This window comes from Rhineura floridana, chromosome 4, assembly GCF_030035675.1.
Source record: "Rhineura floridana isolate rRhiFlo1 chromosome 4, rRhiFlo1.hap2, whole genome shotgun sequence".
Classification (NCBI taxonomy): Eukaryota; Metazoa; Chordata; class Lepidosauria; order Squamata; family Rhineuridae; genus Rhineura; species Rhineura floridana.
In genome coordinates this window covers 22,222,512-22,246,189 of record NC_084483.1, presented here as the reverse complement: position 1 = coordinate 22,246,189, position 23,678 = coordinate 22,222,512, and the positions used below count along the sequence as shown (strand labels likewise).

Here is a 23,678-nt window from a genome sequence, read left to right as displayed (position 1 = left end):
CTCAGATGAGAATTTCACTTGCCTCATGTGGTGTCATTAATTTGATTTCTTATCACCATGGGAAAACTGACGACTATCTTTGTATTTTGATCCCCTCCTTTTCAGTCTAATAAATCTGGATTTAATAAACCACTTAAATGTTGTTTGTGAGGCTGAGTTTTTAAAAGGAGGGTTTTAATATTTAATATCCGGTTTTCCTCTTGGGTCATTGTTATTCAGCCCAAACAACCATGCAGTTTTATTTATCCTGTAGTCTGGCTAGACTTAAGGTGTTTATGATGTTTCATTCTTCCCCCACCCCTACAGTCTGCTAGATCAGGTAGGACAGATAGTGAAGGAGATTGATCACTCATGCTAATGAGCTGTTTCTGTTCTTTGATAGCAGTGTATAGAATTATTCCAGTGCCATCCTCAGGGTGGCCAAATGCCCTACTTTACAAGGGGCAATCCTCTATCTGAAGGACCATCAGAGGACATACCTTGGTTTGGAGTCCTCTGTTTGATGAGCTTCCCAGTCCAATTTTTGGTTTAAAGATAAAAACTACAAAAGTGGGGGGAGAGGAGCAGGGATCTTGAAGCTGCCCATCAACAGTTAGCAGTATCTGGACAGCAGGCTGAGCAGGCACACAGGCTACCTGGTCACAGTCTTCTCAGTAATGGTGAGATATACTAGATTCCTATTTAAATTATAGTAATTATTTTAAAATGTTCATCTGAAATGTGTAAGTTAGAACATGCAAATTTAATGCATGCTTCCTTTTGTGTGTGTGTGTGTGTGTGTGTGTAATGCATTTTCTCTTTTTTGGCAATACTAAACAGACCCTCTGGTCAAGCTAGTATAAAATCCCTGTAGCAATAATGCATGATCTGCTTGGGATTCAGTTGATTCCTAGGGTGAAGGCATTCAAGAGGCAGCTGGACAGCCACCTGTCGGGAATGCTTTGATTTGGATTCCTGCATTGAGCAGGGGGTTGGACTTGATGGCCTTATAGGCCCTTTCCAACTCTACTATTCTATGATTCTATGTGTTAGAGCAGTTTACTGTACTGTTATTATCCCCCCCCCATACATGCATATACGTTAGCTAGTTTATTCAAGCTCTCATTTGCAACATTGGAAAGTGAAAATAACACCCTTGTCTTTCAGAAACTCCACTTGTAGATGATAAACAGATTTGAAGGAAACATTTGGGTGGGACACAATTTCAATTGACAGATGGAATACATCATAAACAGTCATCGGTACACAGCAATGTTTTGGGTGTAATAGAATATGTCTGCCTTTAGCAAATGAGGGTAGTAGGGAAAAGACAAGGAAGAAAATGGGGTAAAAATGTAGGCATGAAACTCAAAAGTTCTCTGTGTACAATGATATTCCCCCTCCTGCTCTCATCGTCAACAACTGTGTGTTTACTCTGCATAATTCAGTTAATTGCAGATGTAGATTTTGCTCTTTTATTGTTCCATAGGTTTACTCTGGTCTGCCTTCCTAAATTCCACTTTGACTAGGATGATTTCTAAAAATAATTCTGGAATTGGACCAATGGAAGGGCTCCTTCTGTCAGTAGAAGCCTTCTGGTCTAGTGGAAGAATTCTGCTAGTGGAATGAGGGAGGAGGCAATTTTCATCTGTTCCCTCTCACCTTGCACGTTTCTATGTCTCCTGAAAATCTGCTTTAGAGGGTTGGGGGACTCTCTGGGACAATGTGGTAGGTGGCACTGGGGGCTGCAGGGAGAAGGAGAGATTGACAAAACTCACCTCCCCCTGTTTCAGCTGATGGGAATGTTCTGAGTGGATCTCTGCTCAGGGGAAGGAAACTCTGGATCACACCCTGTGGAAATGCAAAGAGGGAGGGAAGACACAAATGAACAGAAGAAACAAAAATGGGGCAAACGGGACATGCAGAGTGATCTATAGAAAGTTCAGAAACAGGAAACTGAACAACAGGAAATCCTAATACACCATTTACGCTTCAGAAACAAGACCAGTCAATCTTGAATTCCAAACTCCAGAGGAAAAGAAAATGAGTCAATCGGTATAAAACTGAAGTCATCGTAATAATGTAAATTCAACCCAGGGGGGTTGTATTTAAATAGGTTATACTCAGAATGGGCCGACTGAAATCAATGGCTTAAATTAGTCAAGTCTGTTGATTTCAGTACGTCTAGTCTGAGTTGGATTTAATTCAGTAATTCTTGCCTTGTATCCTCCTGTGGCACTAAAAAAGGAGCACTGTGATTCCAAAACTCTCTCAGTGACCTGGATTTGTAAACGCATTTTAGGGGATCTTTTCACAGTGTGGAAAACATAGCAAATGGTAGCCATACACAGGGGCGTCACTAGCTGGGTGCGGGGAGTGCAGACCGCACAAGGGTGACACCATGAGAGAGGGGTGTCACCCAGAGTAGGCTTGCCATATTGCCCGGTTAGCCGGGTTTTACCCGGATTCTTTGCGTGCCACCTGGTGCCTGTTTAGCCCCTTAGCTGGCCCGGATTCCCAGCTTTCATTTTTTAAAAAAAATAAGTTTCTAGGTGGTCCGGTTCTTGAGACATACATAAAAACTTTGGCCGCCCCTGTTAAATCTTTTTTTAAACTACTGTATAGCACTTTGTAGCTTTAACCCCGCCCATTCAGGATTGCAGCCAATCAGTGAAGCGTTTGGTTGTCCTGTGGCAGTGTCTAGTAAACCTCATTGCAAGGCCAGAAAATGGTGGTTTCCCCCCCCTGTTTATCTGAAAATCTCATAAATTGGGTAACTATATACATTTCAGTTTTTTCCCCTCTTGTGTGCAGGAGTCAGATCCTGGGCAGTGTTTTGAAAACCTTCCCAATACTTGCTTTTGTGGGGGTAAAAGTATTGCTAATCCCATATGTCCAGAGTAAATCCCATTGAATTCAATAGGATTTACTTTTGAGTAGACATGGTTATGAATGTGCTGAAAATCAATGGGACTTTGGAGTGAATGTAAAAAAGAATTGTGTTTGTGTTCTCTTTCTGTCTCCCCCCCCCCAGTCCTATTTTAAAGCAAGTAGGCAGGGCTTACTTAGGTATTGCAGTTTTTATTCTGTAGGAAACGAATACTGATTTTTTTAAAACTAATACTGATTTTTCTGTAATGACCAACTGGTTTGACAATACACTATTATATAGGCTGTATGTATTTATACATCTGCAGTGTGTGTGTGTGTGTGTGTGTGTGTGTGTGTGTGTAGTCTTTCCAACAACCCTGTGCGGTAGGGTTGGAAACCAAGGCAGCTCACAACAAGAAATAAAGCCATTTAAAATCCAATAACCATAAACACAAGTATAAACAGTTGCAAAACTATATAAAGTGGCATGATTCAGAATTTTGGGTTGAAGTTGCCTATCACTTGAGGTTGCAGTTCTGTCCCTGTTTGAGTAAGTTCCACTGAATACACTGGGACTTGCTTCTGAATAAATAAACCTAGGATTGCACTATAAATATATTTAAAGTTTGTGTAAATAATAAATATATTTGATAGTTATGCTTGTATAAATATTTCTTCATTTATCATATTTTTGGTTTTTGGTTAGGAATCCTGACTGGTTGTGAGATGCTTAGTTTTCTGCCTTACTCATAAGAATCTTGTTGTGGTTGGTATGGTATTACATTTAGGAAAGTGTTACTGCCTTCTGTGTTTTTTTCACCATTTGCATTTCACTTATCTTTAACCTCACTCTGTTACAGCCATAGAAGCAACAGCAGCATATGCAAGATAATTAACTCCCATTAGTGATAAGAGCAAGAACTTATAATTATTATTTTAATTAAAACAAGAGGCTTATCAGTACTTTGAAGAGGACCAGATATTTATTTTCTTTCTGAGCCCAGGACTGGGTCTTTCATGATGCCCAGGGGGGGGGGACAGGAGAGTAGTCGATAAGACAGACATCCTGGCATTGGTAATCTAATTAGCAAGGTATGTGTGGGGTTGTTGTACATTTCCAGGCTCAGTTTCATTTTGAGTATGGAGGTGGAACCTGTGTAGATGTGGTTGATCAAAGGGAGAAGAAATTTTGAGTTAAGCAAAGCTCTGCTTTTATAAAACCTAAGAAACATACAGATACTTTGAATGTCTGAGTGCCTGCACCAGTGGAATACTGGAGGAACTTGTAAAACTTGCTGCAACAGTATTTAGAACTGAGCATGTGGCATGAAAGACTCTTTTTCCTAACATTTTGTCTTCTTGTTTTTCTCCACCCACCACATCTCTGAAATATATTGTATATGGTTAACCGTACTGCTGCCCTGACTTACTTTATGTTTGTTGCCATTTTGTTTTTATTGTTTTTATATTGATTGTGTATTTTTATTGTTTTTATTATATTTGTAAGCTGTGCTGAGCTCTGTTTTTAACAGCAGAAGGGCAGGATATAAATCCTCTTAATCAATCAATAAACATTCCATAGTGTTGGAAACTAGAGTCTAGGAATTTAAGGCTGAAAATGTTACATTTTTAAAAAAAAAAGATTTCTCACATCTTTCCCCAGTTTTTGGTGGTAATTCCTAGGCACAAAAACAAAACAACTGGACAATCCCAATATTAATATGCAAATATTTGCAAAATATGCAAATAATTTGCAAATAATTTGCATGCTATGCAAATTAGCCTGCCGGATTTGTGGAACTGGAATATGGCAACCCTAACCCAGAGCTGTCCCGCCCCTAGGCACCCTAGGTCTGGTACGGGAGGAGGTCATGGGGGTGACACCATGAGTTACCATACCAGGTGACACCAACCCTAGTGATGCCACTGGCCATACAAAACACAGCACAAAGTTTTGCAGCACAATCTTAATGATGTCTACTCCTGAAATAAGTCCTGTTCAATTCAGTAGGCTTACTCCCAGGTAACTGGGGTTAGGATTGCAGCCTCATACATTAAAGTTTAACATTAGTTTCTTCATAGTAATAGTATTACAGGAAGAACCATGGCTCAGTGCTACAGCACATGCTTTGCAAGCAGAATTCCTGGCATCTCCAAACAGGGCTAGGAATGTCCCGTGTCTGAAATCCTGGAGTCACTGCCAGTCAGTGTAGACAATATTGAACTAGATGGATTAATGGTCTCACTCAGGAGAAGGCAGCTTCCTGTGTTCCTCTGTAGTTCAAAAGCCTGTTCTCCCCGTTAAATGTTGCTCACAAATTCAACATATCTAGCAACCAATGTATTTGTAACTAAATGTTCATTTCTAATTTGTACATGACATAAATACCCTAACATGGGGGTTCCCAAACTGTGTCTGTGGACCGCCAATGGTCTGCAAGCTTCATTCAGGTAGTCTGAAACATGTCCGCATTTAATATTGATTTTTAATTGTATCTTTATTGCTTCCTTTATTTCAAATATTGTATTTCATTGTATTATAATTTGAATTCTATGGAATGCAAATTATAACAATAAAATACAATACAAGAAATAAAAGAAGCAATAAAAATACAATTAAAAATCATATGGCATCTAATATAGCACCTTACAATTGCTATAACTGGCAGAAAAATAATTAAGGGTGGAATTCAACTCATATTTATGCCGGGCTGAGGGCAGTTGGATGTGGCAGACCCCTGGCTAAGCTGGCAGGGTCCTGCCTCCACAAGCAGAAGCCCCTCACTCCAGCTTAGCCACGGAAGAGCTGGGACCTTGCCCTGGTAGATGGGGTGCTAGCAAAAGCTGGCATAAGGTCCGAGAAAGGAGCATTCCAGGGGCGTGTTGGAGGAGGACTTACACAACATACAACTCCAGTTCAGAGCACTCCTGCAGGTCCTGATCCGGGCCAAAGTTACACTGCGAAAAAGGTCAGTCTAAGAAAATAATTATAATGGAAGTCAATGGGGAGCGCTTACTCGCCAGTAGGGGTATTTGTGAGGGCCGTCTTTTTCTTTCCTGTTCATGCATGCTGCTCCTGGCTGAGCTGACATTCTGCTGGCTTGGCTGCTCCCAAACAGCAAATGGATGCCACTGAGCTTCTTGCTGGGTCCTCCTCCACCGGCACCCCTTCCGCTGGCTTCCCCTGAGTTGGATTGCTCTGTAAGTGGTCTGCCAAGACCATCAGCAATTTGAAGTGGTCCATGGGGGGAAAATTTGGGAACCACTACCCTAGCAGAAAAACTGAACGGTTCAATGGACAAATTATGGATATATAACAAAACCAATTCGTTTCCGGGCCCAATTCAAAGTGCTGGTTTTGACCTAAAATGCTGTATCCAGCTCAGGACCCCACTACCTCAAGAAGGGAGATGCAGAGGGTGGTGAAATAAGAACAGGCCTTCTCAGTAGTGGCTCCCCATTGAATGGAATGTTCTCCCTGAGGAGGCATGTGTGGCACCATCGCTATCTGCTTTTAGGCATCAGATAAAAACATTCTTGTTCACCTAGGCCTTTGGACCTTACTTTTTCTGCTTATCTTTTGGTGGGATGGGGCTGAGATGGAACTGTTCTTTTATATATGTTATCTGCATATTTTAAATTGTTTTATTCTTCTTTTGAGACCTGTTTTTAATGTCTATTTTTATAAGTCACTTTGAGTTTCACATTTCTAATAAAAAGCAACTAATAAATACTATTATATTATTAATGATAATATATTTCCTCCATTGTTTCCTTTTATTTATTTAAAACTGCAACAAAGAAAATGCCATATAGCAAGTGATGCCATATATTTAAATACTGGCAAAACCAGGAATCAAGAAAAAAAATACAGTACAGTATTAGAACACAAGAATACATGAAGACTTATAAAACAGAACAAAACCTGAAAGATTATTTGTATCTTTCCACCAGAGTTACTTAACAATAAAACATAAAAACAATACATAAAGCAGTATATTATTTTGATAGTTTGTATTCCAATTGTTTACACCCTTAGGGAGCAATCCAACATAGAGAAGGGTGGTGGGAGTGAAACTGGTGGAAGGGAAGGTGGCGGAATGGGCCGCCACATCCTGCCTCTGATCAGGAGCCCCTGTGAGGGGTGCATGCTGGGTGCACTGGCAGAGCTTGGAGAAGGAAAATAAATGCATATTTCCTTCCGCCGCCCTTTCTCCCAGAGTAGTATCTGCTTGGAATGAAGGCTGAGGATGGAGCTGAATGGGGCCAGGATGCAGCATAAGTTCCCCTCCCTTTGGTTCTGCCCCCAAGAGACCCCCAGAATGCCCTTTTTTCAGGTCTTGTACTGGCCTCAGTTGTGTAGGCCAAGCCTGCACCCTCCCCAGGTCTGCTTCAGAGGGTTGGTGGGATGCATGAGGGGCTGTCAGGGAGAGGAAAGGGAGGGGAAGTTCTGTTGCACAGCCAAAAGTCTTTGCATTAGCGGAACACTGAATACCACCCATGATCTCTATTTCCATATTCAAGTTTCCACATTTAGGATTCTTTCAACTTTACAGAGAAGAGTTCTCTGTTATGGGGAAGTATGTTGGAAGATGTACAAAAATAATTGTCTATGGGGATTAGAATTTACAGAAGTCTTTGAATGCCTGATCTGCAAATATTGGAAAATAAAAATATTAGAAGCTTTTCACTTCAGTAAATATGTTGCCATCTTTTTTAAAACCAAGATGTGAATGTAAAAATATTACCATCCATCAGAAAATACTAATTTTAATTCCCTTGATACATAGCCTACTCAGAACCGACTGTTAAATATAATCAACATGAATGGGGAGATATTTGGAGCCAAATATTTGCTATCTATATTTCTCTCAAATATTAAATATTGTATATTTTGATATGAAAAGCTGTTCATTCTTTTTTCTCTAGCAAGAGCCATGCAAATAGATACAATTTCCAAAAGAAAATGAAAAAGAAAGGCAAGGGCATGAGTGAAAATGCAAGGTCTCCCCAACTTAAACTGATCAATCCCATTTCATTTTGAGTCAGGCTCTAATTTAAGCTGGGCCAAATGCAAGGTAGGGCTTATGTTACCTTCTTCTCCACTCTCCCTGTTTCTCCGAGAAAAAACTTTCTTATCCTGAAGACATGTGAAGGACTGCCAGATAGCAGAAGCCAGGTGCACAGGCTGGAGAAGCATTGCCCACCAAACTCAGGCTGCCCTTAGCCAGCCCCCAACTGCCCGCCTTCTTTCTTAAAACCAGTCCAAGGGATGGCACTGCCTGTCAGCAGTCTCAGTGTTGTTCCTTGTAGAACTCATCAGGGAGGAGGATGGGGGCAAAAGGAGAATTGGTGGGCTCTGCCTGTCATTGGCTCTGGCTCCAGCTGCTGTTGGTCTTCCTGTTTTCTGTCCTATCTGTTCCAATGGGCATGAGCCACTACGGAGCTACACTCAACTGTCTGGTGCACTCTGCTATCCTCTTCCACATGTAACTCCACCTTCCTCAACTGATTTTTGGCAGCACCAGGAAGATGCCCATTCATCTTTGTCTTATACCATTCTAAATCATGCTCAGTGGTTCTGTAAGAGGAAACAAATGGCTTGTTCCTGAGAACTTCCTCATCAGTAATTTAGTATAACCAAATATAACTATCATTTTGATGTTTTTGTTAGTGGTTCCAGATTTAATTTATTTCAAAATCAGAACTATTTCTTTATACCTGTTTTGATATAATTCTCCTGATGTTCTTCATCACACGTTAGTGATCAGAAATGAGGTGCAATTCTCCATTCCCTGCCAGCAAGAGCTAACTAGGTATAATGCAAGCTGAAAGGAGTTCTGTTCCAACTCATGGATTGTGCAAGAATTAACTATGTTTGGGTTTGATTGGTTTTAGATGGATTGTGGTGTGGTGTATTGGAAGGCTATTAAATGCAACATACAATGTTTAATAAAATATTTATTATGTTAGTGTTTGTTTTTTTTAAGAAAATGTTCTGTGGAATTAAGATTATCCTTTATAACAGGCGTGGGAAACTTGTGGTCCACCAGATGTTGATGGACTCCAACTGCCTTCAGCTAGCACAGCCAACAGTCAGGGATGATGAGAGCTGTAGTCCAGCAACATCTGGAGGGTCACAGGTTCCTCACCCATTTTAAGATGTTGTAAACCACTTGGAAGGTCTGATAGTTGAGGAACTGACAATTGCTTGGAACCTAAAGTTAGTTAGCGAGGCAGTTACTTTAAAGGATCTTTCCCATCTCCTGCTCCTCTGCCACCACCTGCACTCTCTGAAGAGCCTCTCTGAAGGTTCAGGGGCTTTCCTGAACACTGATGGGGTGTGGGAAGTTGCTGGGAAAGGGAAGAATCACCCCATGAAGGGCAGACCTCTACCTGATTTTAGGCAATTCTCCTGTCTCCAAGCCTGTTGTGCCCCATCCCATATTGTTCAGGATGGCCCTCTGACCCTTCAGAGAAGCTTTTTGGAGGCAAAGGTGGCTGCAGAAGAGGGGAAGAGATGGGAAAATTTCCTTTTATTTATTTATTTATTATTTGATTTATATCCCGCCCTTCCTCCTAGCAGGAGCCCAGGGCGGCAAACAGAAGCGCTAAAAACACATCAAAACATCATAAAAACAGACCCTAAAATATACCAAAACAAAACAACATTAAAAACATTATTTAAAAAAAGCTTTTACAACATCTTTTTAAAAGGGTTAAAAACATAATGTTTTTTTAAAAAAACATATTAAAAAGCAATTCTAACACAGATGCAGACTAGGATAGGTCTCAGCTTAAATAGTAATAATAATAAATTTTATTTCTGAGTCGCCTATCTAGCCGAATCAACGGCCACTCTAGGCGACGTACAATTTCATCAATAAATACAATAAAACCACAAAAATCATAATAATAATTAATAATATCAGTATTAAAACTAAACCACCCCAGAGGTCCCGTAGGCCTGCCTGAACAGCCAGATTTTCAAGGCCCGGCAGAAACCTATCAGGGAAGGGGCATGGCGAAGATCGAAAGGAAGGGAATTCCAGAGGGTGGGGGCCACAGTTGAAAATGCCCTCTCTCTGGTCCGCACCAGCCTCACTGTCCTAACCAGTGGGACCGAGAGAAGGTCTTGTGCAGCTGATCTCATCAGGCGGCATAATTGGTGATGCTGGAGGCGCTCCTTCAGATAAACTGGGCCGAAACCGTATAGGGCTTTAAAGGTCAATACCAACACCTTGAATTGGGCCCGGTAAACAACTGGTAGCCAGTGTAGATCTATCAACACCGGAGTGATATGATCACGGCGGCGGCTGTTCTTAATCAAACGTGCCGCCACATTCTGTATCAGTTGCAATTTCCGAACCTTGTTGAAAGCGGAAAATCTTCAAAAGGCACCAAAAAGATAACAGAGGTGACTGAACTTCTTTAAGTTAACTCTTCTTAGGATCCAAACCAATGACTTTTACTTGAGACTTAAACTCTCTCCACACTACTGCCACTTTCTTCTAGACTTTCCTTCTTTCTTTCTTTCTTTCTTTCTTTCTTTCTTTCTTTCTTTCTTTCTTTCTTTCTTTCTTTCTTTCTTTCTTTCTTTCTTTCTTTCAGACGTTTGTATACAGTGTAATCATTCACATTTCTAAGTGGTGTACATCAAAACAAACCATACCGAAAATGAAACAATAAAATTTATTGTAAAAGCAAACACTACTGTAAATTGCCCACTGGAACAAGAAAGTCTTAGTCATGTTCCTGAAGTTCAACAAGGAAGGTGTCTGCATAATCTTAGTTGGGAGGGAGTTCTACAGGCTTCAGCCTGCTAACACTGAATACATGGCTTCTAGTTGTTACAAGCCATGCATCTGAGTCATGATGGGAATCCCCCAACAAAGACTCCCCCTAATTATTTGTAGCCTGTTTATGCAGCAGACAAGTCCAAAATATCCTAATAATTTTTCATCTCTGAAAGGCATTTCCAGAGTGGCCAGGCAGTTGTTGCTCTGCTGTACTAGCTTAATGATGGCCATATTGTCTTGGTTTTCTTCCAGGTTTTGAAGATGACACACGAGTGCTATAAAGCTTCAGGGTTCCTCCAGGCAGAAGAATTTCAACTCTTTTCATTTTTGAGCGTTTTGTGCTGGAGGGCCTGAGAAAAGAAGATAAACAGGAGGCATTTATTTTAAAAAAGTATCCACACAGATTCCACACAGATATTAAAAGTGATTTTGGTGTTGAAAGTTGAGTTTGGAGTAGAGTTATCATTCTTCCTTTATTTTCTTTCCTTTTTTTCTTATGAGTTAGCATTCTTGAATGCTCCCCATTTATCTGAGCATGATGGAAAATATCACTGATTATTCTAAAGTTGTTGTCAAGGGTCCCTCTGTGAGGCGTCCTTCCCTGGCTCTCCCTGTCAGGTTCCTACCTGCGCGTGGTTACTGCCTGTCTCTAGGCACCACCAGGGACTCCACCAGTCCGGACCGCTCTCTCTTATGGTTTCTCTCCCCGCTCTAGCACAGATCTCAACAGATCCCCCTGCTAGGCAACCACCAGTAACGTCCCAATACTAGTATTCCCAGAGACTCTGAATACTGGTATTGTTATTCTCTTCACCGCTGCCACCATTTGTTACAGTTCCCCTTCAGCCTTGGTCATTACCTTACCCTCCCTTCTGGTCTGTGAAACCCCAGCCAAGGATCAGGCCTTTGGTAAACCAAATTAAGTATTTATTACAGATAACAAAGCTAACAAGATTAACAAGATTAACAAGATTTCTTCTTAAGGCACATAAGCATATGGTTTTACTCAATACTAATGCGAGCTCCACCTCCCTCCTTCTTCACGCTCTCCTGGCAAACAACTCTCTCAAACCCCACCACGCTTTCTCTTCTCCCCCCCCAGATTCCACTCTCACTCTTCCTTTTATACATTCAGCCATTTTAAACACTCAGCCAATCATCTCGCATTCTACTGCCCATTCACTCCCCCTCTTTCACTCCACTTACCATGTATCTTCTAAAACAACAACACTTACCATATATACATTAATATAGGAACATCACACCCTCCCCTCGGCATTCCAGGTGCCTTCAAAATGCCAAGTTATATTTTGTCAGCAAAGACACATGGCAAGCCCTTCACATTTACATGCTAGAGGCTCTTGTCATCATAGGACATGCCCTGTTAAGGCAACTATGAACTCCTATTATGTGGCCCACCATTGAGGCAATCAGGTCCAGAAATCCTCAATGTCCTCCTATGCCTTTCTGCTCATCCTCACTGAGGCAGAACTGGCCAGCTGACCCTCTGCTGGACCAGACTTCCCTTTGGGGACTCCTTTATGTTATCACTCCTGCCTTGTATTCCTGCAGCCTCTTATAAATTATCCCTGTCTCCTGTAAGTTCTTTCTGTTTCTTTCAGCTGTCATTTTTCTCTTTAACTGTTCTTCAGTCCTTTTTTTTTGAAGTCTCTCCGTCACTTCCACACACGCATTTCTTCTGACATTCCAATACACCTGTGCTTAAGCTATCTCCCTCCCTGTCTCTCACATCCTCATTCTCTCTTCCACCCTTGCAGGCTTCACACACACAGGCCCCAGCTTTCTTGCTCAACAGCTATCTCATCTTCATTCACTCTGTGCAGTTCACTCAGCTTTTGCTTGCTATTTCTTTCTCTTCTTCCCACTGTTGTCTCTTGATCTTGGTATACTCTGGAACACACCCTGACAGATGCTCTACTGCTGCTTTTATTTTCCCCTGGCTTGAGCATGTCTGAGTGTCCATTGTCCTCCCCCTATCGTTCAGTTTCTGAACCTCCCCATTCATCTTCCAGGGTGATTGCCAGTCTGAGAATGGTAACAAGTGTGCTGTCTCCCCAGCTCATCACAGTTGCCTACATTGTTTGTTTGTTTGTTCGATTATTATTACATTTCTATCCCACCTTTCCTCCAAGGAGTGCAAGGTGGTGTACAAACACTGTGCTCCCCCTCCTGATTTTATCCTCACAACAATCCTGTGAGGTAGGTTAGGCTGAGAGACAGTGACTGGCCCAAGGTCACCCAGTGAGTTTCATGGATGAGTAGGAATTTGAACTCTGGTCTCCCAGGTCCTGGTCTGACACTCAAACCAATACACTAAATTGGCTCTACACTACACTATATTGTTGAGATGAATTGGCACTAGGGGTGGGGAAGAAATTCAATTTAGCTCACATTTCAAGATGAATTATCAAATTCATGCTTTCCAAAACAAAATGGGAACTGAACCACAGCTATTCTTTGAAATTCGCACTTACAGTAGGGCCCCGCTTCTTGGTGCCCTACTTTTTGGCGTTCTGCTAATACAGCGCCAGTGGGGCGATCAGCTGGAGGGGGGCTGGAGCTCCCTGTATTCCAGCTGATCACGCCAGAGGAGGGGGAGATCAGCTGTAGCGTGCTACAGCTGATCTTCTCTTCTGGCGCGATCAGACTCCCCCGCTGGAGCTGATCATGCCGGAGAAGGGGAAGATCTGATCTTCTCCTCTGGTGTGATCAGCGGGTTAGGTTCCAGAACCCCACACTACAGCTGATCTGCTTTTCAGTGGTTTTCGTTTCCGTCGGGGGTCTGGAACCTAACCTGCCGTATGAGTGGGGCCCTACTATATTTGAATTTTGTGATGCAGTTTGCGAACCGAACAATGTTTACGGAAATGCATTTATTAAGGGAAAGTGTTAATATAAATGAATATATGAATGAAAATAACACATAAAATACATTATATTAAGATAGATTGCATGCAAAAATGTGTACATTAGTCAAAACTGCACACAAACATGTATTTATTAGTAAAAATTTGCACTAAAATGCTGAAGAATTTTTTTAAAAGGAAATTGCTGCAGAAATGTGGAGATCTGAATTTAAGATTAGAAAAATGAGAAATTGAGAGAATGATATTAACAGATCCTTCCATCCCTAATTGGTGCACACTTGACTGAAGGCTGTATTCCTATTTCTAATAAACAAGCTGCATCTGGGATTTAATGTGAGTGAAGCCAAAGCCACGAGGTTTCCAGTGTGTGATCTGATGTTTACTTTTCATGTGGGCAAACACTTTTAATATGTTCAGACTTCAGACATAACCTCCACTCCCAAGCCACCATCAGTATGCTGATGACACACAGCTTATTTCTCTTTTTCATCCTCTTCAGGTGAGGCTGTCAATGTGCTGAACCGGTGCCTTGCTGCAACAATGGACTGGATGAGGGCTAATAAACTGAGGCTCAATCCAGACAAGACTGAGATGCTGCTAGTGGGTGGTTCTTCTGACCGGATGGTGGATGTTCAACCTGTCCTGGATGTGGTTGCACTCCCCATGAAGGAGCAGGTTTATAGCTTGGGGGTTCTCCTAGAACCATCTCTGTCACTTGAGGATCAGGTAGCCTCGGTGGCACGGAGGGCCTTCTATCAACTTGGGTTGGTGGCCCAGATACGCCCCTATCTGGACAGAGATAGCCTGACTTCAGTTGTCTATGCTCCGGTAACCTCCAAATTAGATTACTGCAATGCGCTCTATGTGGGGCTACCTTTGAAGATAGTTCGGAAACTGCAGCTTATGCAAAATGCAGTGGCCAGATTGGTAACAGGGACCTGACGGTTCAAACATATAAAACCGATTCTGTCCTGCTTGCATTGGCTGCCTACATGTTTCTGAGCCCGATTCCAGATGCTGGTTTTAACCTATAAAGCCTTACACAGTTGGGACCACAATACCTGATGAAACGCCTCTCCCGACATGAACCCACCCATACACTACACTCAACATCAAAGGCCCTCCTCCAAGTGCGTACTCCAAGGGAAGCTGGGAGGCTGGAAACAAGGGAGAGGGCCTTTTCTGTGGTGGCCCCCAAATTATGGAAAGATTTGTTTGACAGGGTGCTCCTGGCGACAACACTGTTATCTTTGCAGTGCCAGGTCAAGACTTTCCTCTTCTCCTAGGCATTTTAGCATGTGTTTTTTAATTTTTTTTAAGTGTTTTAAATTTGTATATTTGTTTTTAATGTTTTTAATTATTGTAAACCGCTCAGAGAGCTTCAGCTATGGGGCGGTATACAAATGTAATTAATAATAATAATTAATAATAATAATTAATAATAATTAATAATAATTAACAGACCCTCAGAACCCTCCCTTCATCTAGGTAGTGAGGCTCCACTGTGTTGAATTCATTTTAGAATTTATATGAGACAGCCATGTTTCCATCTGAGGATCAGAGATGACTTCAATTGGAAGCTGGTCTATCATCTGCCATGGAGTTGTATATGATGAAAGATTTAGGACAACTTCCTGGATAAGGAAGCTTGTTGCATTCCTATGAGCCTGCTATAGGCAAATTATGCTTTCATAGTCTAACAGACTAAGCTTGGGAAGCTTTCAGCCATGTGACTCTCCCATCTGCAGTTTGAGATGGTACAGTCCAAGAACAATTCTTACCACCTCATCCGATGTTTGTGTGAACATCAGAGTCTAAGGCCCCATCTGCATTATACTTTTAAAGTAGCATCATACCACTTTAAACAGTCATGGCTGGGAACTGTAGTTTGTTAAGGGTGCTGAGAGTTGTTAGGAGACCCCTATTCCCCTCACAGAGCTGCAATTCTCAGAGTTCCCAGAAGAACTGACCGTTGTTACACCATTTCTGTTAAATCACTCTGGCAACTGTAGTTCTGTGAGGAGAATAGGAGTCTCCTATGAATTCTCAGCACCATTCACTAACTCCCCTTCCCAGGAAGAGTGGGTGCTGCCACACTGAAGATTCCTTGCAAGTGTGGAATGAACATTATGTGGCATTAGGAAAAGTGCCAGTTCTGCAGATCAAAACAGTTGAGCAGGCATTGTGGGGTAAGGTAATTATTTAAGTAAGCTGGTCCCAAGATTTTGAGGGCTTTAGTTTCAGTTTATGCAGTCAGCTGATATAGACAAGGTGCTGACAGCTACACGTCCGACCACATGCCCTCTTGAACCCAGTCCCTACTGGCTTATTAAATCTAGCAGAGGGGGTTTGACTTATTGGGTCCAGACTGTGGTTAATGCTTCACTGCGTGAGGGGGTGGTCTCTGTGGCCTTGAAAGAGTCAGTGATGAGGCCACTCCTACATAAACTGGCTCTGGATCCCATGGATTGGAATAACTATTGACCTGTTGCAAATATCCCCTTCTTGGGGAAGGTTGTGGAGAGGGTAGTGGTGGGGCGGCTGCAGGCATTCTTGGATGACATGAATTATCTAGACCCATTCCAATTTGGATTCAGGCTGGGCCATGAGACTGAGTCAGCCTTGGTTGCCCTGATGGATGACCTCTATATAGAGCAGGACAGGGAGAGTGTGACCTTGCTCCTGCTTCTCGATCTCTCGGTGGCTTTCAATACCATTGATCATGCTATCCTCCTGGACCGGCTTTGTGGAATGGGAATTGGGGGCATCATATTACGGTGGTACCAGTCCCACCTAGAGGACCGAGTCCAGACAGTAGCATTGGGTGATTCTTTTTCATCCCCCTGGCAGCTGTGCTGTGGGGTGCCGCAAGGTACCATCTTATCTCCAATGCTATTTAATTTCTATATGAAGCCACTAGGAGCGATCATCAGGAGTTTCGGGGCAAGGTGTCATCAGCTCTACTTCTCCATAACATCCAAATCAGGAAAGGCTGTGTGGGTCCTGGAGCGAAGCCTGGACAAAGTGGTGAGACTGATGAAGGGAAATAAGCTGAGCCTGAATCCTGGCAAGATGGAGGCACTATGGGTGAGTGGTTTCCATTTCTGAGAAGTTGGTCAATTGCCTGTCCTGGGTGGGGTTGCACTCCCCCTGAAGGAGTAGGTACGCAGTCTGGAGGTGCTTCTGGATCCAACTCTGTCATTGGAGGCCTGGATAGCCTTGATGGCTAGAAGAGCCTTTTATCAGCTGCACCTGGTGAGACAACTATGACCATTCCTGGACTGGGAGAGCTTGGCCACAGTAGTTCAGACACTGGTGACTTCAAGACTGGATTACTGCAATGCACTCTATCTAGGGCATCCCTTGTACTTGACCCAGAAATGATTGCTGATGGGAGTGAGACGCTGTCAGCATATAACACCTCTGCTCAGAGTTCTGCACTGGTTGCCAATTTGTAACTGAGCCAAGTTCATGTTGTTACTACTGGTAAATAAAACCCTTAACAGCTCAGGACAAGTTTACTTGCAAGACTACCTTAACCCATATGTGCCCACTCGAGCACTTTGATCTGCAGAACAGGCTCTGCTACAGGTGCCACATAATACACATGCTGCACTAGTAAGAATTTTTTTTTTTAGTGTGGCAGCACCTACTCTATGGAACTCTCTGCATATGGACATCAGACAGTCGCCTTCGCTGTGTTCTTTTCTGCACTTGCTTAAATCTTTTTTGGCAAGCCCATCCAGATACATAGATGTTGATGTGCTTTAATTTTTTTCATTAGTTGCTGTTTTAACTGTTTTAAATATGTTTTTAATTGCTTGTTATTAACTGTTTTATTGTTAATTTTAATGTTTTTTATAAACTGCCTAGAGGTCTTTACATTGAAGCAGTATAAATTTTGATAAATAAATAAATAAATAAATAAATAAATAAATAAATAAATAAATAAATAAATAATAAAATATATACTAATAGTAACACTTGAATCTGGTCGAGTAACAAAGTGGTAGCCTGTGCAGATATCTGAGAAGGGGGTGTGATATTCCAACAGGACCCTATCTGCACTATACATTTAAAGCAGTATCATACCACTTTAAACAGTAATAGCTGCCTGCAAAGAATCCCAGGAGCCATAGTTTGGGTAATGAGAGTTCTTAGGAGACATCCCCCTTCTCCTTAGATAGTTACAGTTCTCAGAGAGGTTTAACACTCAATCCCTCTTCCCAGGGAACTCTGGGAACTGTAGCTCTGTGAGGGGAATAGGGGTCTCCTAACAACTCTCAGCATCCTTAATAAACTACAATTCCCAGGATTCTTTGGGGGAAGCCAAGACTATTTAAAGTGATATGACACTGCCTTATATGTATAGAACAGAGGGCCCCCAATATAGAGATAGCTGATGTAATGCCCTCCAGATGTTATTGGACTCCAACGCCTCTCAGCCTCAGCCAGCATGGCCAATGATCAGTGATGATGGGAGTTCAACAACAACTGGAAGGCACCACATTAGCTACTCCAGGATAAATTGATGCATTTGGATGTCCTCAAGACATGTAAATATGAGTAGACTATCCAAAATGCAACACGAGATAGTGCCGGAAGATGAGACCCCCTCCAGGTCAGATGGCACTCAGCGAGCTATGGGGAAGAACAACGTACAAGTACAAGTAGCGCAGTGGCTAATGATGCAACTGGGTCAAAGCCGAAAGGAAGCTCAGAGACCGATGTGCACAGATGCAAAAGGAGAGTCCTGAGTTGTATGACATACACAATAGGAACATGGAATGTGAGGAGCATGAACCAGGGAAAGTTAGAAATCATCAAGCAAGAAATGGGACATGTCAACATTACAATACTTGGCATGAGTGAATTAAAATGGACAGGAATGGGACATTTTCAATTAGGCAACTACAAAATATTTTATGCAGGAAATGAGAAATTAAGAAGAAACGGGGTTGCTTTAATAGTGAGAAGTGATGTAGCAAAAGCAATCAGGAGCTATAACGCAAGTGATATCAGTGAGATTTAAGGGGAAACCTATTAACATAACCATCATCCAAGTCTATGCTCCAACGGCAAATGCAGAAGAGGAATTAGAAAGATTTTATGCAGAAGTACAGGAAGAAATTGATCACACACCAAAACAAGCTGTGATGATAATCATGGGGGACTGGAACACAAAAGTAGGGAACAGAGAAGAACTAGGAATTGTGGGGAAATGGGGCTTAGGAGATAGAAATGAAGCAAAGAAAGATTTATTGAATTCTGTAAAGTCAATAATTTGTGTCTTGCAAACACATTTTTTGAGAAACCGAAAAGATGACTGTACAAGTGGACATCACCAAATGGTCAGTATAGGAATCAAATTGATTCTATAATTGGTAGCAGAAGAGGGAGAAGTTCCAAATTTTCTGCAAAAACAAGACCGGAAGCAGACTGTGGTACAGATCATGAACTGGTCATATCGAAAATCAGAGTAAAGCTAAAGAAGAACAATAAACCAATCATAATGCCAAAATACAATTTAAATAACATCCCAGAAGAATCCCAGAGAGCTTCAGCTATGGGGTGGTATATAAATGTAATAAAATAAATAAATAAATATAAAGATCAAATAAGAAAGAGATCTGAGGCTTTAAACTTAGTTGACAGAACCGGAAGAACTATGGATTGAAGTCAGAGACATTATCAGAGAAGAATGCAAAAAGACAATACCTCTAGTTAAAAAGAGAGAAAGACCTCAATGAGTGACTGATGAAACTCTTAAAACGGTTAAAGAGAGAAGGAAAGGAAAAGGAGATAGAAAGATGGTTAGAACCCTAAATGCAACAATACATTGACCAGTATGTAGGGACAAAGAGAACTATTAAAATAGTTATTGTATAGAAATAGAAGAGGACAACAAAGAGGGTAGAACAAGAGCCCTATTCCAAAAGATTAAAGAAATGAAAGGGAAGTTTAAACCAAGGGTAGGGATGTTGAATCATTAACAGGGGAACACATTGACTGACTGAGATAAAATAAAAGGAAGATGGAAGCAATACACTGCAGAACTCTAAAAGAGATGCAAGGATGACAAGTTCATTCACAGAGGAACCATATGATGAAGAACCAACAATTTTAGAAAGTCAGGTAGAAGCTGCTCTTAAAATGCTTGGAAGAAACAAATCACCAGAAACAGATGGCATACCAACAGAGTAGTTACAAGCTATTGAGACTGAATCTGTCCAAATTTTGACAAAAATTTGGCAACAAATATGGAAAAGAAAACAATAGCCCACAGATTGGACGTATTCAATATACATCCCAATTCCAAAGAAAGGAGATCCCAGGAAATGCAATAATTATTGAACTTTTGCCTTAATATACCACGCAAGTAAAATAATGCTCGAGATTCTACAACAAAGTCTCTTATGGAGCGAGAAATGCCATATGTCCAAGCTAGATTTAGAAAGGGAAGAGGTACCAGAGATCATATCACAAATATACATTGGATAATGGAATGGACCAAGGTATTTCAGAAAAAAATCACCCTGTGCTTTATAGATTACAGTACAGCAAAGCCTTTGACTGTGTAGATCATGAAAAACTATGGAATGCTTTAAAAGAAATGGGGGTGCCACAGCATCTGATTGTCCTGATGTGCAACCTATACTCTGGAGAAGAGGCTACTGTAAGGACAGAATATGGAGAAACTGATTGGTTCCCCATTGGAAACGTGTGAGACAGGGGTGTATTTTATCACCCTATTTTTAAAATCTATATGCAGAACATATTATATGGAAAGCAGGATTGGACCAAGATGAAGGAGGTGTGAAAATTGGAGAGAGGAATATCAATAACTTAAGATTTGCAGACGATACCATACTACTAGCAGAAACCAGTAACAATTTGAAATGAATGCTGTTGAAAGTTAAAGAGCAAAGCACAAAAGCAGGACTATAGCTGAATGTCAAGATGACTAAAGTAATGACAACAGGAGATTTATGTAACTTTAAAGTTGACGAGGACATTAAACTTGTCAAGGATTATCAATACCTTGGCACACTCATTAACCAAAATGCAGTCAATAGTCAAGAAATCAGAAGAAGGCTAGGACTGGCGAGGGCAGCTATGAGAGAACTAGAAGAGGTCCTCAAATGCAAAGATGTATCACTGAACACTAAAGTCAGGATCATTCAGACCATGGTATTCCCGATCTCTACGTATGGATGTGAAAGTTGGACAATGAAAAAAGTGGATAAGAGAAAAATCAACTCATTTGAAATGTGGTGTTGGAGGAGAGCTTTGTGGATACCATGGACTACAAAAAAGACAAATAATTGGTTAGAAGAAATTAAACCAGAACAGTCACTAGGAGCTAAAATGATGAAAGTGAGGTTATCATACTTTGGACACATCATGAGAAGACATGATTCACTAGAAAAGACAATAATGCTTGGAAAAACAGAAGGGAGTAGAAAAAGAGGAAGACCAAACAAAAGATGGATTGATTCCATAAAGGAAGCCACAGACCTGATCTTACAAGATCTGAACAGGGTACTTCATGACTGATGCTCTAGGAGGTCGCTAGGGTCGTCATAAGTTGTAATCGGTTTGAAGGCACATAACAACAACAAGACATGTGGGTGGTGACCTGAGTCAGTGGAGAAGGAATGTTTCTCTTGTAATATGTATCGTCACTTGCATGCCTGGATTGGTGTTTTTTTTTTTAAACTAAACTTGCTCCTTGCCTTGCAGGCTTATCTGATACACAGCACCTTGCGAAATCTTCCTCTCTTCTTGCAGTATATCATGATCCCTTTAGAAGTGGGCTAGTATCTTGGGAGTTTTAGGGTACGGAGAAATCAGCTTCAGTGGTGGAAGACTAGCATTTTTAGGTTCTTTCCAGTGAAATAATTCTACCAATTTTTAAGGGGGACTGGTATTTTTGATGTTTGCTGTAGAAATGAAAATGTTTGCAGTGTTTTGCTCTCATGTATATTTCATTAACCATGGCACAACACCTTGATCAATTTTCAACTGCCTCTCCAAAGGAAATGCACAGTTACATAACTGCAGTTGTATATAAAATATTTTTTATAGCTTCTCCCAAGATGATCATCAGCACTGCAGCATAAGAGAGAATCTTTCAGGCATCTTTAGCCACTGAAATCTAAATTTCAGAAATAAATAGATGAGCCACAAAGATAAAGGCACAAATAAACTGGCACACTCTGGGATGTGACAAACTGATAACTGATAATAAAATTCTGGTTTCTAGCTGGCTTTTGGTTATTTCCCCTCTAGAAAAGCAATATGTAAAAAAATAAAAATTCAGAAAACTTCAGAAGCCGCGCTTAAATTGGATATGTATGTCATTTCCATACAGTTTTCTAGGTATATTCTGTTTTCTGCTTTAGGATTTGGCTGAGGATGTAAATAATTGTGGTTCTCAATGAAACTGGGCTGGGATTGGGGCAAACCCAGTCAGACTCAGGTAGTGCAATTCTATGTCTGTCTGTTCAGAAGTAAGTCTCACTGAGTTCATTGAGTCCTACTCATAGGTTAGTGTGTGTAGGACTGCAACCTTAAATGTGGAATTAATGGCTATGACTAATTTATGTATACATACATACGCGCATGTAAGCATGCACACACACACAGACTCATGGAAATTAATGGATCTGAATTAGTCATATCCATTAATTTTAATGGGCCTACTCTGTGTATTACTAACATTGGATACAACCAATATATACATGTTGCAGAGGCAGAAAAGTTGCTGTGCACTTTTATTAGTAGCTGGTTGCTTTGCTGATAGTACAGTGCAAGCATAAACTCTAGACACAGTCCCACCCAGAATCAAAACTGAGTGAAGCATGGATGGGAATGGAATCAGCACTCGGCACAGGAGATTCTAGGAGTCAGAGGGATTCTAGGGATGTCTCTATCTCTGGCCAATATGACTTTTGCATGTGCTCACCCCTAGTTCAGAATCAATTTCCATTAAAAAAAAAACTGTATAGAAATTCACACTTAAATATGAGTGTAAATATACATTTTTACATTTTTTCTCCCAAAATACACTTTTTAAACTTATTTTTCTCAAAATATGCATTTCAAAATGCATTCTCTCTTAAAATATTCACTTTTAAATGTATTTTCATGCTTACTTTTTTTTAGCCAAGAGATACATCTTGGAAGTTTAAAAGTCAGTGTATAACTTAAGGTCTGGTCTGCAAATAAGTTCCAGAGATAAAGATCATGCCAGTTCATATGGAATTAGCAAAGACTGAACTCCTCAAGCATCCCCATGGGATCTACATAGAGACCAATCGCTGGCAAGAGCAGCATGCCAGAATGCAATCAGTGTGGAATAGGCATAGAAAAAAATTCAGTTCAGAATCTACTTAATTTGCATTTCCTGAAACATTACATGAAACAAAATGCAGCTGTCCTTCAAAATTCCAAATTTTGCAAAGCATTTCTTGAACAACGAAAGTATACTAAAATGTGTATATATACTATACTAGGGGGAAGCGTGCATAACTATGCATATATTAGTGATAATAGCATCATAAATGCATTAAGTTGGTAAAGTTGCTTGCAAGAACCTGAGTATTAGGCAAAATTGCAAACAAAAATGGGCACATTTGGAGAAATGCACACTAAAATGCTCACACCACACAGTGTACTCTTGTTGGTCACGAACATCAATCGATATACATTACTTTTCAGATCCATATTGCGTAACATAGTACAAAATAAAAGGTTGAGGTATCTTCAACACAGTTATTTTTTCTTATACTTTGGCTTTTCTTGTTGAGAAGTCTCCTGAAACAGACAGCTGTCCACTTAATAATGACAACCACAGGTTAAGCCTTTCCAAGAAACAATTAAATCTACACTTTTTTCCAGGGTGTCTTCAGAAGAACATTGGCAGCATGGCATGTAAAAGCTTTAATCATATGGAGAACCAACCATCTATAGCAGGGATGGGGGAACTTGTGGCCCTCCAGATGTTGTTGGACTCCTATTCCCATCAGCCCCCACCAGCATGGCCAATGGGCACAGATGATGGGAGTTGTAGTCCAATAACACCTGCGCCGCCTCAGGTTCCCCATATCTGAACAATAGTTTCAAGCCAACTGGTGAG

At 41.1% G+C, this 23,678-nt stretch overlaps 1 long non-coding RNA gene across 1 annotated transcript in view; it reads right to left on the bottom strand.

Moving 5' to 3' along the window:
- Window positions 1-10,707: 10,707 nt before the first annotated feature.
- LOC133384282 (uncharacterized) overlaps window positions 10,708-23,678 on the bottom strand; it is a 55,144-nt gene continuing 42,173 nt past the window's right edge. The window contains exon 3 of the long non-coding RNA XR_009762480.1: window positions 10,708-10,999. This is a non-coding gene — a long non-coding RNA (uncharacterized LOC133384282). The remainder of the gene's footprint in view (window positions 11,000-23,678) is intronic.